The sequence below is a fragment of the Hydra vulgaris genome, chromosome 05 (assembly GCF_038396675.1).
Source record: "Hydra vulgaris chromosome 05, alternate assembly HydraT2T_AEP".
Lineage (NCBI taxonomy): Eukaryota > Metazoa > Cnidaria > Hydrozoa > Anthoathecata > Hydridae > Hydra > Hydra vulgaris.
This window is the reverse complement of record NC_088924.1, coordinates 24,154,969-24,173,697: the sequence shown is the minus strand read 5'-3', so window position 1 is coordinate 24,173,697 and position 18,729 is coordinate 24,154,969. Positions and strand designations below refer to the sequence as shown.

Sequence of the window (18,729 nt, the reverse complement as noted above, 5' to 3'; positions counted from 1 at the left end):
TTTATATAGAGTTGTTTGTTGCTTGGCCTTGATTAAATCACTAATATTGAGTAACAACTTCAAGTTAACCATTGCACATTATGAGTGTTTTTTAAAATATATTACTTTGTTAAATATTAAAATCTTTCCTTACTCAAAAACTTTTTTATTTTTATTGTTTTGTTTTTATTTTAGATTTAGAGTTGACTCTAAATGGAAAAGAAAGGAAAGACTGTATTTGTGTGTATATTAGATTAATTTACTTATATTTGTGTTAATTATTTAACCAATATATCGTCGTTGGCCAGGTAATATCTCACTTGTGTAAAAAGCAAAATTTTACAGGAGACTGAAAAAACTATATATTTCAATGAAATGAGGTTTTAAAAGTAAGAGTAAAAAAAACAAATAACTAACAAATTATATTATAATTTGTTAGTTATTTGTTTTTTACTCTTACTTTTAAAACCTCATTTCATTGAAATATATAGTTTTTTCAGTCTCCTGTAAAATTTTGCTTTTTACACAAGTGAGATATTACCTGGCCAACGACGATATATTACTTTAAAATAAGCTTTTAAGTATATCTACAATGTAAAAAAACTCAGTTGTATTCATTGCACTTTTTCCACTGTTATGTTACAGAAAAAATCCGTTTTCAATAAATTATCTATACTTTTAAGACTTATGAGATAATCACAACATTTTAAATGATTTGTCCGCATTTATGATAAGGAGAAGTTCTGTAACTTTAAATAACAGACTTTAACCATATATTTTGGTATACTTTTATATAGCCTCTAATTTACAGAGTACTATATTTTTACTTTCATAAAGAGAAATCATACACATATATAATTTCAAGTTTGAGATTTTAATTTATTATATTTGTTTTACTGGAGCTTAAGTGCTATACGTTTTTATAGAAGTGCATTCTTAAAAAATTCTCTTTAATTTAGATTAAGGATGCTATTATAAATAAATATAAATATTTTTTTATTGTCTGTTTTAAATAGATATAGAATTGATTAAAGTTCTTATTGTAGATATGAACTTTAAAAAAACTCAATTCATTAGAAAAGAATTTTATAGAATTGTAAATAAATAAAACTTAATTTACTCATAAATCATGTTTTATTTAGAATTTTATTTAAACATTGTATTGAATTTGCGATTGACAGTGTATTTATTTGAGATTATTTATTTGTTTCTTAATATATATAAATATAAATATAAATATATATATATATATATATATATATATATATATATATATATATATATATATATATATGAAGGTATGTATTTATATATATATATATATATATATATATTTAATATATTTATATATATATATATAAATGTATACATAATCTATCTTTATCTCTTTATCTCTTTCTCTCTCTCTCTTCCTCTCCCTCTCTTTCTCTCTCTCTTCCTCTCCCTCTCTGTCTCTCTCTCTTCCTCTCACTCTCTCTAACTCTCACTCTCTCTATCTCTCTCTCTCTCTCTCTCTCTCTCTCTCTCTCTCTATATATATATATATATATATATATATAAATATATATATATATATATATATATATAAATATATATATACGTATGTATGTGTATATATATATATATATATATATATATATACAGTGTGCGGAAAAAGTTCCCATATAAAAATATAAACAGCAAAAACAGCAAAAGTTCCTGTACAAGACAAGAAACAAACTACAATTTAATTTAAAACAAAATAATACTAAAAATTACTAAAAGAATACGAAGGAATACAAAAAATACTAAAAACACACTATATATTGAAAGAAAACACCATACATATAATTTTTTTAAATAATACTTTTGTACGGGAACTTTTTCCTCACCCTGTATATATATACATATATACATATATATACATATATATATATATATATATATATATATATATATATATATATTTAAATATATATATATATATATATAAATATATATATATATATATATATATATATTTAAATACATTTTTATTTAAATATATATGTAAAACATTATTTGTAACAAGGGTTCCTATCAAGTGAACTTGATATTGATTATAAGATGCACATTTTATTACCTAGTGCAATACTGTCCGCTGTCTCTATGCCAACTTTTTAACTCAACTTCTAACTTTTTCTATAATATCATTCTTCTAAAAATCATTTTTCTAAAAATCATTCTTCTTAAAATCACTTACTCTTGGTTTGCAAAGGGGTTATGATGCCCTTTAGTGAGTTGAACTCGTCTTAATGGGCCTTGGTATGTTGCCTCTATATGGCAATTATATGGAGGAGGATAAATCTCCTCCAGATAGTTGCCATATAAAGGTTCATTTGTGATGATATACTATCATACTTGTTTATAAAAAATCTATAAAAATCCATACCTTTTTCATAGTACCTACAATGTATTCTCTAACTTTATACAGTTCTAACCTACACTTTCTTCTATATCACTTCATTCTGATTATCTGCAACTATACGCTCGCATTAACTATACATGCTCGCATTACATACGATTTTTAAATATTTTCAACATTATTTTTTATTTTTTTTTTTTACTGTAAATAATCCTGAAAAACAAAATTAAATTAAAAAAAAACTGGTAAAAAACAGTATGTCGAGCCTCACCTAACATTTTTGAGTTTTATAAACAAACTAGCACTGTTTGAATGGACAGAGCATCAATAGATCAAAAGACGTTTTGTTTATATTTATCATAACTATTATAATCTCATATATACAATAATTATTATGATATAGAGTGTCTCAAAAAATTATCCGACCAAACACTTTTTTAAATATTTTTCCTAAAAAAAGTGCTGTATTTTCGTAAATTTAGACTTTTTTGGTAAACTCAAGATTAATAAAAAAAAAAGAACATGTTTTTAAATAGATTTTCTTTATTTCAATGTAAAATATGAATCACAAAGTTTTCAGTCTTTAAATAAATGAACTTAGGTCGTTTTTTTATTGTTTTATTTTTTAATTGAAGAAGCCTGAGAAAAGATTCAATCAGAAGAAACAAAATCTTTAGTCGAATCAATGTCTAGACGTCTAGAAGCTGTAATCCAAGCAAAGGGAGGCCCAACAAAGTATTAAAATAATTGTTTTGTTATATAATAATTTATTATGGAACAAATAATGCGTTTGGTCGAATATTTTTTTGACAATAAAAAAACGACCTAAGTTCATTTATTTAAAGACTGAAAACTTTGTGATTCATATTTTACATTGAAATAAAGAAAATCTATTTAAAAACATGTTCTTTTATTTTTATTAATCTTGAGTTTACCAAAAAAGTCTAAGTTTACGAAAATACAGCACTTTTTTTAGGAAAAATATTTAAAAAAGTGTTTGGTCGGATAATTTTTTGAGACACTGTAGTACAATTTGTCATTTTTAAATATTATTTGTTATAATAGATATTATATAATATATATAATATAATATATATAATATAATATATATAATAACTACTATAATATAATATAATTTCATTATATTTATTATAACTATTACTACTATAATAATTATTTCATCAACATATGAGGATTTTATCTGGAAATTAAGTCCAAGTAAATTGAATTTAAGAAAACGAGTAAAAATTGAACCACTCATAGTTGTGCATCAACAGAAATTGATATATTTTAGACTTAGCACGTTTTGCATGTAGTCTACAGGGCCAAGGACGCCGGGGGGCTGGTGACACACGCCCCCCCCCCTCGTCCTGAGAATGTGCTATCTCTTTGCTGTCTGAATTTCTCTGTTATTTGCACAGAAATAATGAAATACGGAAACTGTGAATTTAACCGGAGAAAGTTCTGTATCTTTTATAACAGACATTTTTACGCAAAATAGAAACTACAGAAATCGTTAATTTTCACAGAGATAGTGCTGTCATTTTGTTGCCGGACATTCTCCGTTGAATCTACATCGAATTTTTTAACAGTGTATATTGCAAATGTATATAGGGACATTATGTGCTTATGTATACTTTATCAAAATTGTTAATAATTTTAAAGTGTTTATTATTTTACTAATTTATTGTTTATTTGTGTATTTGCTGTTGAAGGGGAATATAAATCATGAAAAATTTAATATTTTTTTTGGAAATCAAAAGAAATTTGTTTTTAGAAAATATTTTAAAAAACATACAATCAATTTTATATATATAATACTTGCTAGAAACAATTTGTTTAAATTTTCATATGAACAGAATATAAACTGCAACATTACTTTTATTTATGGAGACTATTCGGCAGCTGAGTTGCTGCAATCTTTCCGTTGTTTAACGGGTCGATTTAGACGGAAGTATCCATTTATTTAATGAAAAAGTTTTGGCAGTTGTCAAAACCTCAGATGACCAAACCTCTCATTGCTTAATGGAAAAAACCATTGTATTTTTTCCTATTATTATTTACTCAAAATCGGTTGACATTTTCAAATCACTGTTACAATATCAGCTAACTTGAAAACAACACAATTGTATAAATAATACTCACTAAAAATTTTTATTTATAAAATTATTCACCTTCCCAAGCCCACAAGGGCCACTTACCAAGCCCACAAGGGCCAAGAAGGAGACTTTATTTTGGTTACAAATTTCTCTCAATTTTTTAACTCTGAAATAAAAACTTTGACAAACAAGGACGCAGGGCAGAGAAACAAGTTGTTTCATCAAGTTGAAACATAGCCAAGGCTTACACCAAGCTTTTTCAAAGTTAACCCAAAATAAAACTTTTTTGACTATATATTACCAATGTTTTAGCATCTTGCAATCTTTTACATTTTTTCAAAATTCAAATTATTTTCATCTTGAAAGCTTTAAAACCAAAATTACTAAATAAATTCTTTCCAGCGTATTTAAAAATAAAAATAATTCATCACAAAAATTAAAAATATCTAAAAAAATGTGTTTTTGCATTATCACCATCATGAAAGTAAAAGTGGTTGTGGTTAACTAAGGCACTCTTAAAATAGTCTAAAATCTTCACAATTTGCTCATAGTAAGTTAAGGCAACTTTCCTACACTAATGTACACCAACCAAATAAACTAATTTTTTACATGGAGTGATGGTCCAAGTAAAAGATGTTAAAAGTAAACTAAATAGTTTAGTTGTTTTTAATTTCTTTTTAATTTGCAATTAACTTAAAATAAAGTTTTAATTCTGCAATCAACTTGAGATAAAGTTATAAAAACTCCACTTTTTAACCTTTGGTCTTCTTTTGTTCTGAGCCTAAACTACTTCTAATGTTCCTAAGAAAATCATATATGACTTAACAGACTTTTAAGTGTGGTTTAACAAAATATATCTCTTAGTTCATACATATGCCAAAACAACTTTTTTTTTAATTAATTTTTTGTTTTTTTAAATTCTTCACTTCCAACAAGGCAATTAACCACTATTATAGTTACTGGAAAAGAAAAGATGAGGTTTTTAGAGCAAGAGCAATTAACAGACAACTTAAAAAAATTGCAAATTATAAGATTCGGAAAAACAAGATGAATGAAGCCAATTCCAAATAACTGATATTCAAGGGAAAAAACTAGACAAAAAAGAACTTTTGAAGCACTTAGAATCACAACATTCACAGTGAAAGAATGAGACTTAATTAAATGACAAGTAACAAAAATGTTGTGCATGGATGGCATCCCTGTTCATACTTTTGGTGTGCATTGTTGAGGCCGCATTTGGAACCCTTTGCTATGGCTTAGGGTTAGTTAATAGTAATGAGGCAATTGTATGGACTATTAAATAGTGTACTGAATACTATTAAATGACTAAAGTAACAAAAACTATAAAACACAAAAAACCATCGTCATCACCAAGATCTCTAAACCTATGATTCACTTGTGATCTAAGTGTTGATGGTTATCTTCCTTTAATTCCTAAAGACACCAATAGTAACATGCTTGGCCTGGGCATTTATATTTATAAAAATTCACCCATTAGTCGCAAAACTAGGTTTGAATCACCGACTATTCTTTTATGTGCTTTTATTTAGCACCGGTTCACTCCATCATCTTTTTCTTTGTTCTACATTGCTCTCCTTCATCTCAAAACTGCACTCTTTTCAATTTTATCTGTAACTCAAATAGTCAATTTTTCAACTCGCTTTCCAGACAACCTGTATCATTTACCTTCTCTACTCGACTTATGTCTTGTTCTGATCCTAGTCAGTGCTCAGTTTCTCCACATTAACTCTTTGGTGCTTCTAATCACAGTTTGAACTCTTTAAAACTATTATCTCATTCTTCTTCATCATCAAAATCCTTGTATCATCGTACCTCTTACAACTATTTTAAAGCTGACTGGGACTCTTTCCATGATTTTTTTCATGATTTCCCTTGGGTAGAAAACTTTCATCTTCCTACTGACAAATGTGCTTCTTACACAACTTTGTGGTTTCAGGCTGGCATGGAATCTTTTATTCCTTTCAAGTCAAGCCTCACTCTTCTCCTTGGTTTACCTCACGTTGTGCTGCTCTGATTTCCAATCCAAAACATAACTTCCATATCTATCAGCAAAACAATTCTCCAGAAAACAGACATCTGTTTACTAATGCTAGAAACCATTGTAAAAAGGTTTAAAAATTTTAAAAAATTAGGCTTTTGTAACTTCTGGAGAATGTTTAACAGTATCATTAATGAAAGCAAATCTGTTATTTCACCTCTCTTGTATGGTTCAGATTTTTTCACCTAACCTAAAGACAAAGCTGAATTGTTTGCTAAGAACTTTTGATCGATATTATCTCTTGATTCCACTAGTTGTGTCTACCGAATATAGCCGTTAAACAGGTTGATGCATTGTTTGACATTCATATCACTCCAGCTTCAGTATCTAAAGCGATTTCCTGCTTAGAATTTTCTGCAGCTTGTGTTCTGGACAACATACCTGTTACAGTCCTGTTATAGTGCAAAAGTGTTCTCTGAAGCTGTCGTCTTTACTTTCAAAACTATTTAAAAGGTGCTTATCAGAGTCTTATTTTTTAGCCTGCTGGAAAGCAGCTTCTGTTATTCCTATTTTCAAAAACTCTAGAGAGCGATGTGACTTGTCTAACTAAAGTCTCATTAGTCTTCTTTCTATCATAAGCAAGGTTTTCGAGTCTTTTTTTAACGAACATTTAAATCTTTCATCTTGAATATAATAACTTACTTTCTGATTATCAATATGGATTTCAATCTTCTTGATCTACAGCTACATCTTCTCGTCTACAGCTGATTTTCTAACATTTCTGATCTTCTCGTTCTTCAGCTAATTTGCTAACAAAAATAACTCATAGGTTTTATCGTGCATTAGATAGAGGTGCTATCTTTATCAAAAGCTTTAGAAATGTCAAGATTGCTCTTGACATTTCTAAAGCTTTTGATAAAGTTAGGTATGCTGGTCTTCTCCATAAGCTTTTTTCTTACAGTGCATCAGGTAACATCTTTAAGATTATTAATTCCTTCCTTTCTAATTGTAGTATAAAAGTTGTCATCAATGGACAGCACTCTTCTTCATATCCTGTGACTTCAGAAGATCTTCAAGGTTTTATCCTCTATACTTTTTTTAACTTACATTAACGATCTTCCAGATGTTTATACATCTAAGGTGGCATTGATCATACTGTATTTATGAATGGTAGGGTACTAGATGAGTTATCTATACTTTATCTGTTAGGACTAACTTTTACTTCCGCTTTTTCTTGGAAACCATATATCAAATCCATTGCAATATTAGTATCCGCTAAGGTTGCATCTCTTTATTGTGCTCAATGCTTTCTTACCCCGGATTCTATTCATTATCTCTATAAATCTCTATAAATATTAAATCTGCCCTTGTACGGAATACTGTTGCCTTGTTTGGGGCAGAACTTCCAATGATGCTCTTAGTAAGCATAGTTCAACCTGTTCTTGCAGCCAACCTCCAACCATTATCGCATTACCATAATGTTGCTTCTCTTTCTCTCTTCTGCAAATACTTTAATGGGCACTACTCTAAAGAGCTAGCGTCTCTTGTGCTATCTACTAAATCTTTTAACACATCTTTTAACACCTCTACTAAATCTTTTAACACATCTTTTTTGTGACTGTTTCTATGTGCTCCAAAAACTCTTATTCATCTAGTTTTTTTCCTCGAACATAAATTTTTTGGAATTCGCTTTCTTTATCTTGCTTTACTGATTCATATAATTTACAATCTTAAAAATAGCCTGTCAATCGTTATCTTGCTCTACAAAATTCTTATTTTCTCTTCCAGTAACTTCCAACTTTAATAGTGGTTGCTTGCAGTTTTGCTGGAAGCAAAGACATTATAAAAAAAAAAAATTTTATTTTTAAATTAAATTTTAAGTTTTGAATTCAAATTTTATAAATTTGAATTTTTTTGTTTTTTGCTGTTTCAATAAATTTTTAGTTATACTGTTTAATTTGAACTGTGATATTTGTATTAAACAAAAATGTGGAATTGATAAATATAACTAAAGTTATTTTTTTTTCCTGTTTAAATAAATTTTTAGTTTTACTATTATTTTTTGATATATGTTATTTTTAATTTCATTTGTTCATGATCAATTAGAAAGATATAAACTGAAAACATTCATTGATACAAAATAATAATATCTGATATAATAATATCTATTAATTAATAAAAATAAAATCTATTATTTCTCAAATATGCAACTATGTATATGCATAATCAGAAAATACTTATTTTATAAATATCATTTAAACTCTTTTATCAAACCTAGGTTTGGCTAAAGATCTATAACAAAATATTTATGATATGTAGTTAAATTATGAAAAACAGTTTTATTTGAAGAATTTGCTTTAAACTAATCATAATGAAAACTTTCTTAACAAGAACACAAAATCTCTATTTTAGTAACCTAAAAAAATAATTTTTCTTTTTAACCAAAAATTTGATTTTGCAGCAAAGGTAAAACAATTTTTTATTAAAATTTTTTTTCAATTTAAAAAAAAAAATTTTTTAATGTTTTATAACTGTTTTTTTACTGTACAAATTTTTCTCATTCAATACTTTTTCTTGTTAAACTCGAAATAAAAAGAAAATTAAACCTTTTTTAAAAACAAATAAATAATATAGATTTAAAAACATTAAATATATACCTATAAAAAAAAAGTTGCAAGTTTTTACTTCAGTAGAGGCTCCCACACAAACTAATAATTGAGTATTGTTGCAGCTGCGAGTTCTAGTTGTAACACCTGATCCATTGCAACAAGACCATTCACTCCATTTTGACCAAGATGCTGTAAAACAAAATGAGCATAAGAAATTATGTTCTAATTCTAGAACGAAAAGTTTATATTAATATACAGTAGTGTGCTAAAGTATACGGACAAGATCATAACTTTTGAATGAAAAGTCCAATTTCTTTCAAATTTTTGGTGAAATGTCAAAAAATTGATTACAAATCTAAAAACAAATAAATTTTTACTAAATCTAAGCAATCTAATCTTAAAAGTTCATTTAATTAAAATATGCACGTGCAAAAGTATCCTGAGAGAAAAAAAAACTTGAATTAGATTTTTTTTAACATTTTTAAAATTGAAAATTGAAAATTTATTTTAAAGTAAATTGCTTTAGTACTTCGTTGGGAAGCCCTTAGCATTGATTACTGCTTAAGAGTTTCAAGGCATTGAGTCCACCAGCTTCATAATCACAATAATTTTGATTTTTCCCCATTCCTGTTTCAGAGTATTCAATAAATCACATTTACTTGTTAAGGGCTTAAGGGCTAAAGTGTGCTTTGGGTCATTGTCCTGCTAAAACATCCTTTCTTGAGGCATTTTGTCTTTAACAAAATGTTTAACTTTGTGGTAGCATAACATTCTTAAGTATACAAAAATATGTACAAAGTAAATATTTTTGTCCATTTTTCCATCAATCAAATGGATAGGACCGATACAATCACTATTCAATTTAGCCGAGTTCATATTATTTCGACCTCTGTGCTTTACTGTAGGTAGCTGGTATTTAGGATCGTTTTTGAGACCTTTGTGTCAACGGACTTATCTAATATTATCAGATCCAAATAACATAAACTTTAATTCATTACTAAAAAGTACTTTCACTCACTGTTTTCTTGCCCAATTCAAATGTTCATTAGCAAATTTCAAGCGTGCTTTTCAGTTCTTTATTTAAATAAAAAGTTTCTTTGTAGGACGTTTTCCAAATAGATTTGCAGACCTCAAATGACGTTTGACTGTGTCAACACTACATTTTACATTACAAAATTCTTTAATTTCAGCATTTACCAAGACAGCATTTTGGGTGGAACATTTTTCATGGCTCGATGATGGATATTTCAGCAGGACAATGACCCAAAACACATTTCAACCCTTGTGAAAAATTTCTTCAAAACCAAAGAAATTCGATAAATCGAATAGCCTTAGCAAAGTCCTGACCTTAATTCTATTGAATGTCTTTGTAAGTTCATCAATAGATAAGTTTCAGGTTGAAAACCAACAAGTAAATGTGATTTATTAAATACTCTGAAACAGGAATGGGGAAAAATCAAAATTATTGTGATTATGAAGCTGGTGGACTCAATGCTATGAAACTCTCAAGCAGTAATCAATGCTAAGGGCTTCCCAACGAAGTACTAAAGCAATTTACTTTAAAATAATTTTTAATTTTCAATTTTAAAAATGTTAAAAAAATCTAATTCAAGTTTTTTTTTTCTATCCAGATACTTTTGCATGCGCATATTTTAATTAAATGAACTTTTAAGATTAGATTGCTTAGATTTAGTAAAAACTTATTTGTTTTTAGATTTGTAATCAATTTTTTGACATTTCACCAAAAATTTGAAAGAAATTGGACTTTTCATTCAAAAGTTATCTCAAGTTATGCTCTTGTCTGGTTACTTTTGCAGGAGTAAATAAGAGATTTGTAGAGAATGAAATCAGGAGTAAGAAATTAGCGAGCACAATAGAAAGAAACAACCTGAGTAGATGCACTCAGTGAAAGAATAGCCATTCATCAATATAGGGATTTTAACAATATTGCAATAACTGATTGTAGTTAATAACTAAATTTTGTTTGATTTTAAATTCACAAGCCACTGTAAGCACCAATCTGTTGCAGAAGTGAGATCAAATTCAAAATCAGCTGTCTGTTCTAAGCAATCAAAAAGAGAAGACTTTTCATCAAGACAGGAGTATAAGGTTAACTCATCTGCAAATAGGGCCACTTTAGATGTAAGGTTGTCAAGAAGATTATTAATGTAGATAAGAAACAAAGAGGATCAAGAATTAAACTATGCAGTATCCCAGATGTTACTAAAATTAGCCTTAGCTTAAATTAGTAGACCTTGCAAGGCAGCAGGACATGGAGCAGGTGTGTGTTCCTTAAAACAGTAGCAGGTTGATCATGATTATCTTGAACCTGATCTGACCTGGAGTAGTTAAAAGGAGTTACTTCCTGTAAACAGTACTTTAAAACACGATGCATGACATTTTGGAAATGCATAAGGACAAACACTATATCTAATAAAATGCTAGAGACTAAGGTCAGTGTAGCTTTTATAGTTAGAGTAAGTAGTTACTAAGCTCACACTGATTAAAAGATTTAAATAAAACAAAAACATACATAAAGTAATTTATGGTTAAGTAAACACTGTGCCAGGGGTTCAGACAGAATACAAAAATATCTTATAAAAGAAGTAAATTACAGGTGAGCTAACAAAGTAACTAAGGCACCTCCAGGTATATAAATTACACACACACAAAAAAAAAGATTAATTTTAAAAATAAAGAAATAATTAAAAGAGATATATATATTATCATAGGCATGAATGATATTAAATAGTACTGATGACAAGAAACACACTCCTTCCAGCCAGGGCTTAGAAAGGGAGTCCCACAAGGCAGCAGGATATGGAACAGGTTGCAATGGGTTACATAAAACCTGTAGAACCTGTAGCAGGGTGATCATGAATACCATACACCTGACCTGACAAAGTTAAATAAATTGTTATGTTTAATGTATTACATTTTTTTGAAAACCATAACTCTTAGTCATTGACTGAGATTTAGCTTGTTCTCCCTATTTAAGTCAGTCGATGTATGTATATTGCTGTAAAATGTTTAAAATTAGTAACTTAAAAAATCATTTTTGAGTATTTTTGTGAATTGCAACATTTACTTTAAATGTAACTGTACTGTAACAGTAACTCTGCACACTTTCATGCAACCTGTGACATAAATATGTACTATTCTTTTCAGATATTACTGAGACAAAAAACAATTAGTAAACAACCAGGATTGGTATTTGACCTGGGCTAAAGTTGGGTTTATGGCTAGGGTAGAATAAATATTGGTGCATATTGATATGATATATAAAAAAAAGTCAATATGCACTAATATTTATGCAGTCCCATCCATAGAACCTTGGCCTTGGTCGTTTACTCAAGACAAAAACCCTTGCATTAAACTATGTTTTTAAAACTTTTTTCAAGTTACTGTGTCTTGATTTTTCACAGCAGTATACCTCCTGCACGTTCTCCTTATCTAAGTTAGTCAATGTATGTACACTCAGCTGCACTAATCTCTAAATTAGTTCATAAAACAAAAATGAAAAAACAATTAAATAAAACAAATGAACATTTTGAATTAAAAAAACAAAAAACATTCTGGTCTATTAAGTTTGCAACTTTGTAATTTTTTAAAAAACTATAAAAATTAGTTTTTGTAATTTTTTTAATTCTCTCAATTATGTCAACATTGAACAAAAATAGAGAATCCTCTGTATAAATTAGTTAGTATAAGTTGTATATAGTAAGTCTGTATATATTAGTTAGGATAATATATAAATATATATGTAAATATATATATATATATATATATATATATATATATATATATATATATATATATATATATATATATATATATATATATATGCACATATATATATATTTCTATATATACATATAGAAATATGTGTGTATGTATATACATTAGGGTTATGGTTTTTTTAACTTTTGTCACAGTTTTAATTGGCCATAGTTTTAAAACCTGAGAAATTTATAGTTAATATTAAAATTTCATAGTAATATTGAATGTAGTTAACAAATGTCCCCCACTCACCCACAATAAGTTATGCTATAAAAATATTGTTGTTTTTATGACTATTATGGAAGTATTTGATTTTTAAATTCGCTATAAAGCATAAAACACACCTAAATAAAAACTATTTTATGTGATGTGTAATATGTTGGTCTGAACTGAAATATTACACAAATACAGAAAATAATTAATACTAATGCGTTTTATGTTTTACTCGTTTCTTTTGTCTTTATCCACTTCAATGTCTTTTTTAATTAATTTTATATTTATACAGTAAATTTTTAAAGAAAAGTATTTTTATTAAAATAATATTAAAACATAGATATAATATTACTAACATGTATTATCCGTGCATTTTAGATTTTTCTAATGTCAAATAAAAATAGCAAAAGTTAGTTTCGTTTGAAAAACGTATAACATCAAGAATTGGTCTACCCTTTATTGAAAAACCAATTCATTTAATAGAATGCTAAAAAAAACTTTTATTATTGGACGTTACAACTTCCTGGCATCAATTGAAAAAAGCAGAAAAGAAAGAGTAAAGTTAATTGCTGTCGAAATAAGTAAATTATGGAACAAACTCAACTTTCCAAGTATTTGTAAAAAGTCAGTTGAAAGAAAAATTGAAAAGGTTGTAGAAAAACATGACAAGTATCTTAAAAAGCCTGGCAAAAAGGAAGAATGCTCTGTTTTTAGAGATCTTTTTAATATCACCAATATTAAAAGCATATGGCTTAGTCTGGAAGATAAAAAAACTTTTAATATACAATTATTAGGTTCAGAAGAAGTTGGTCACAGTACTAACACACAAGTGTCATTACATCCTTCAAAAGTCAGAGTTTGTAATGCAAAAGATACAACTTCTACAAACAAAGCAAATAATTGTCCAGTTAGTAGTTCAACTGCATCAGAAGAAAGTGGTTCAGATTTAGATTCACAAGACAATTATGAATCAGTGGAATTAAAAAAATCAAGAAAGAAAGTATATTATAGAACAAAGTTAGCATCTAATCTTGTGATAACTGAATCTTTAAGTACAAATAAATCAGCTAGAATCTGTAAAAAGTTATTTGAAAAAGGTATTAAAATAGAAACTCCAAGTCAGACAGGAATATGGGGATCAACTATAAGGCAAAGGGAAAGCATGAAGAAAATTGTTGCTAATATGGTACAAAAAGAACAACTCTGTCTACATTTTGATGGAAAGAAAATAAACAAAACTGAATACCAAGTTGTGATACTTCAAAATGAGAAAAGGAAAATTAACTTAGAAATTGTTAAACATGAAAGTGGAAAATCCAATGATATTTTTGAAGCTTTTAAAAATTGCTAAATGATCTTGATGCATGGAAATGTATTTCAATGATTATATGTGACACAATAGCAGTAAACACAGGAAGATTAAATGGTATAGTTGTAAAAATACAAAATGAAATGGAAACCAGAGGCTATACTAAACCACAATATTTAGGATGTCAGGATCATATACTCGATCTCCTTTTAAAACACACTTTGGATCGTTTTGTAAATTGTAAATCAACAAGTCCTGTTTTTGATTATAAATTTGTGAAGGACTTAACCGAAAATTATAAAAATCTTCAAAAAAACTATACATATGAAGCTAGGCTTAATCATTACATAAACTTGGGATAGCAAAATGACTTCAAATTCCTTTATGAGTTATGTGAAGCTTTTAGTTACTTCAAGAATACAAAAATATACATATATATTTTTGTATATATATTTTTTAATTGAGTATATAAGTATACATTTGCCCATGTTTTATGCTCACTTATGGTGGGTTTACACTCATCCAATTTTTCATGGGAACATGATAGGAAAGGGAAAAATAATCACGTGAGCATGTGTAGTTTTCCTTCAAACATAATAAATCTTATACTACCCATGCCCACGTGATTATTTTTCCTTTCCCTTTTCCGTTACCATGAAAAAACGGAGGAGTGGAAACTTGCTTTTAAATCCATAAGCTTTTATTTTTAATAAAGAAATAAAAATTGAAGAATAATTTTATAAAAAATGCTGCCTCAAACCGAACCCATAGTCATGCAATATATCTATTCAAGTGACTACCTGTTTCATTGTGATGTCATATTGCTTTGCTAAATATGCAACATTTTAACACATAATACCTTTTATGCAATGAATGGGACCCACATTATCACAACTAAAATACCCCCAAATCATAACATTTCCTTCTCCATGTTTAACAGTAATTGTTTAGTATTGTTAGAATTGTTTGGACTAAGTCTTTTTCCTATTGGAAGTCTGACATACCTAATTTCTTTAATACTGAATGGCATAAACTTTGATTCACGAGAGGAATGGACTTTCAACCAGTAATTAACTGCGTAACTAATATGATTTTTTATAAGTTTCATTCTGGCTTTCAAAATTCTTAAAAGTAAAAGCAACTTCTCTAATGGATGGCGGCTACAATTTTGTCATATTCAATGGTTAGGGTATTAATACTAGAGTTTTTGCATAAAACTAATGTATAATTGAAGTCAGTATAATTATCTTTTACTTCTACTATTTACTTTTTTTATTTTAATATTTCTATTATATACTTTTACTACTTTTCTATTACTGTTTAGTCACCCATAAGTTACTTTATGTTTTGTGTTCTGTTTAAATCTCTGATGCAGTGTGAGCTCAGTAACTAACTAGTGATTCCAACTATAATACCTAGGCTCACTCAATCTTTAGTATTTTGTTAGATGTAATGTTTTTTCTATTGCATTTCTAAAAAATTTTGCTTAATGTTTTCAAGTAATGTTTACAATTCAAGAAAAGTACTAACAAGAAAATCTGCACAAACTCTGTAAGAATAAAAAAAAATCATTCAAATACAAGAAAAAAAAACAAAAAAAAAATGTATGATTTAAGTAAAAAAATAATTCAAGTTAAAAAATTATTTTTTAGTGGCTTTTCATTAATGCTCTAGTCTGGAAAATTTGGATCATGTTTAAATAAACTAAATCTTTTTAAGCAGCTTTAGTTAAAATTAACAAAATAGTACAATATTGCTCATCACAAAAATAAAACAAAAAAATTAATAAGATGCTGTCATTACTATTTGAGGTATTGCAAGGGAGGAACTTAACAAATAAACAATTATGTTTATTTGTTAAGCTCCTCCCTTGCAGTATTAGGGGAGGTCCTTTTCACTTGAAAAAATTGCTCAAGGATATGTTTGCTACCTTTGCTGTATCACAACTATTAAAAAACTTCTGCAGCAGATAATGCAGTATCTATTGATACTAGTTAATACAGTTTTGGCAAAAATCCTTCTTTCGCAGAGGTCTCTTCATTTTGCCAAAACAGTAACTTGGGCATCTTTAAAGATTTTTTATTTTTATTTTTTTTTGCTTTCGTTCTAATTTATTTTTCTTTACTGCTTAAGTTTTTTTAGTTCATGTTTAGTTTGTTCTGCTCAGCCTTGTGTTGGTTCTATTTGTTTCTTCTTGGTGACAGTTGTTTTTCTAATACTTCTTTACTCAAGCATCCTTTTTAAAAAACTACTGAAATAAATCTTTTTTATAAAAAATTTTCTAACTCTCTTTTAGTATATTTTTATTAAACAAATGATATTGTAGTTTGTATTTTTTTTTTCTTTCATAAATTTACAAAAAATTGCATAAATTTCTTACCAAAGCATTTAACTGTTTCAAAGTTGTCCCCATCACACATCGCTTTATAAATTGAACTGTTACACTCACTTGATTTATTCATAATTTCATAAAAATTACAATTGGAACTAACATTGAACTGTGTCCATAATGCTAAAGGTAACAAATACACTATGTGATAAGAAAGTTAAAAAATTAACAAATTCATAATGATTTAATTAGGTTTTAAGTATAATAAATAACACTTTTAAATGTTTTAAAATAAAAAAACAAGACAGTTAAAAGAGCGGTTATATGAGCATTTATATTGTAATTATAAAATAAAGCTAGGTTTTAATCTTAAAGCTTTACTATTTAGTTGTATATTAAAAATCTATAAATAATAAGAGGCTTTACATAATCATATTCTTAACAAAAAGAGCTTTTGCTAGCTCTTTATGTTAAGTATATGATTATGTAAACTTGATTCTGAACACTTAAAAATAAGAATTTTAATATTATAAAAAGTGGTATTTTTGGTAGCCAAAAATAAGCTAAACTGGAGTATTAACTGGGTTAATATTTTTCTGTAGTAAATGTATATTAGAAAAACATGAAACTTGTCATTATTATTTTATTTTATGGCAAGCTTGCAAATGGTAATGTCAAGTTTTTATTTATTTATTTACAACTTTTATTTTGCATTAAAAAGTTTAAAAGACAATTGTTTTAAAAGACAGTGATTTTTAAAAAATATGCATTTTTCCCAAAATGCCACTAGCTGCCTAATATCACCTATGTTTTTTGTAGCAAAAAAACACATTTTAGAAAAACTAACACCTCATAAATTTTGTAAGTTTTTATTAAAAACAAAGGCCATGTTAATTGTTGAATAAAATATGTAATATTTATAACGTATTAAAAGCTTTTCTTTATTACATGTATAATTGCTGTTAAAACATATACTTTGTGAAATATACATTTAATCTACCGACTTCATTTATAATATTTGAGATATAAATCTATTTTATGCACATGTAATGAGCTTTAATGACACCAGATTATAGCTTATAAATTGTAAAATAAACATTTAAAATTAAAACTTTTTCAAAAGATTTAACATGAAAAAAAGATATCTGGATTTAGAGGGATAAAATTGTCATAATCAAAATAATATTATTTATAAATAATGAGAAAATGACTTGTGCAGCTGATAGGTGTTATTTTGTTATGTGCATTACATTGCAAAGAAGATATCTTGGATAAAAGTTCTGAGAAAAACAAGTGAGAAATATGAATTTTTCAATGCTGTTCCCCTCCCCATGACTGATAGGACCACTACAGTCAAGGAGGCTACTTTTTGTAGTTACAACCTCTCTTAACTCTCTAACTCCAAAAGATGAACCTTGAATAATAATAAACGGTGCTGTGCGGAGAAACAAGTTGAGCGCTGTAATTCATAAAAAGTTGTATCTTAAATAGAGTAAAATATCTCTTCTTATACAGAAAGATAAACATTGGCACTGAATTAGGAGATTTTAATATCCTTGAATCAACTAAATGACAATGCTAAATCCAATTGGTTTTAAATATTACAAATAAAAAAAAGTGGACAATGGCTAGCGGTGTGAATCGAAAAACATAACTTGAATTTGCTAAATTGCCAGATACATAGATAGCTTCTCAGTACTTTGAGATATTAAGATACATTCAAATTTTACAACTCATTATTTGGCTTTATGTAATTTTGAATAAATATGATTTATACTTATTTATCCAAATTAGTCCAAGCATTTTTTATGACAATTTTATAACACCTTATAAGAACAAATACAAACCAAACCTCTTGTTTTCTTAAAAATAAATTTTGAAATTATTTATTAAATAATTTAAACGCCTTTTTTAACTCTTAAAAAAGTTTTGTAAAAAATGTGAAACTATACTTTTAATTATATATATATTATTTAATATATATTATTTAATTTATTATATATATATATATATATATATATAAATATTT

General features: G+C 27.2%; 1 protein-coding gene and 1 long non-coding RNA gene across 2 annotated transcripts in view; one reads left to right on the top strand and one right to left on the bottom strand.

Moving 5' to 3' along the window:
* LOC136080705 (uncharacterized) overlaps positions 1–18,729 on the top strand; it is a 200,251-nt gene that overhangs the window by 60,714 nt on the left and 120,808 nt on the right. The gene's annotated exons all lie outside the window — the stretch shown is intronic.
* On the bottom strand, positions 8,520–16,885 carry LOC136080016 (uncharacterized). Its single transcript, XR_010638380.1, has 2 exons — positions 16,752–16,885; positions 8,520–9,258 (listed from the first exon to the last, which is right to left on the bottom strand). It is a non-coding gene; the product is annotated as an uncharacterized LOC136080016 (long non-coding RNA).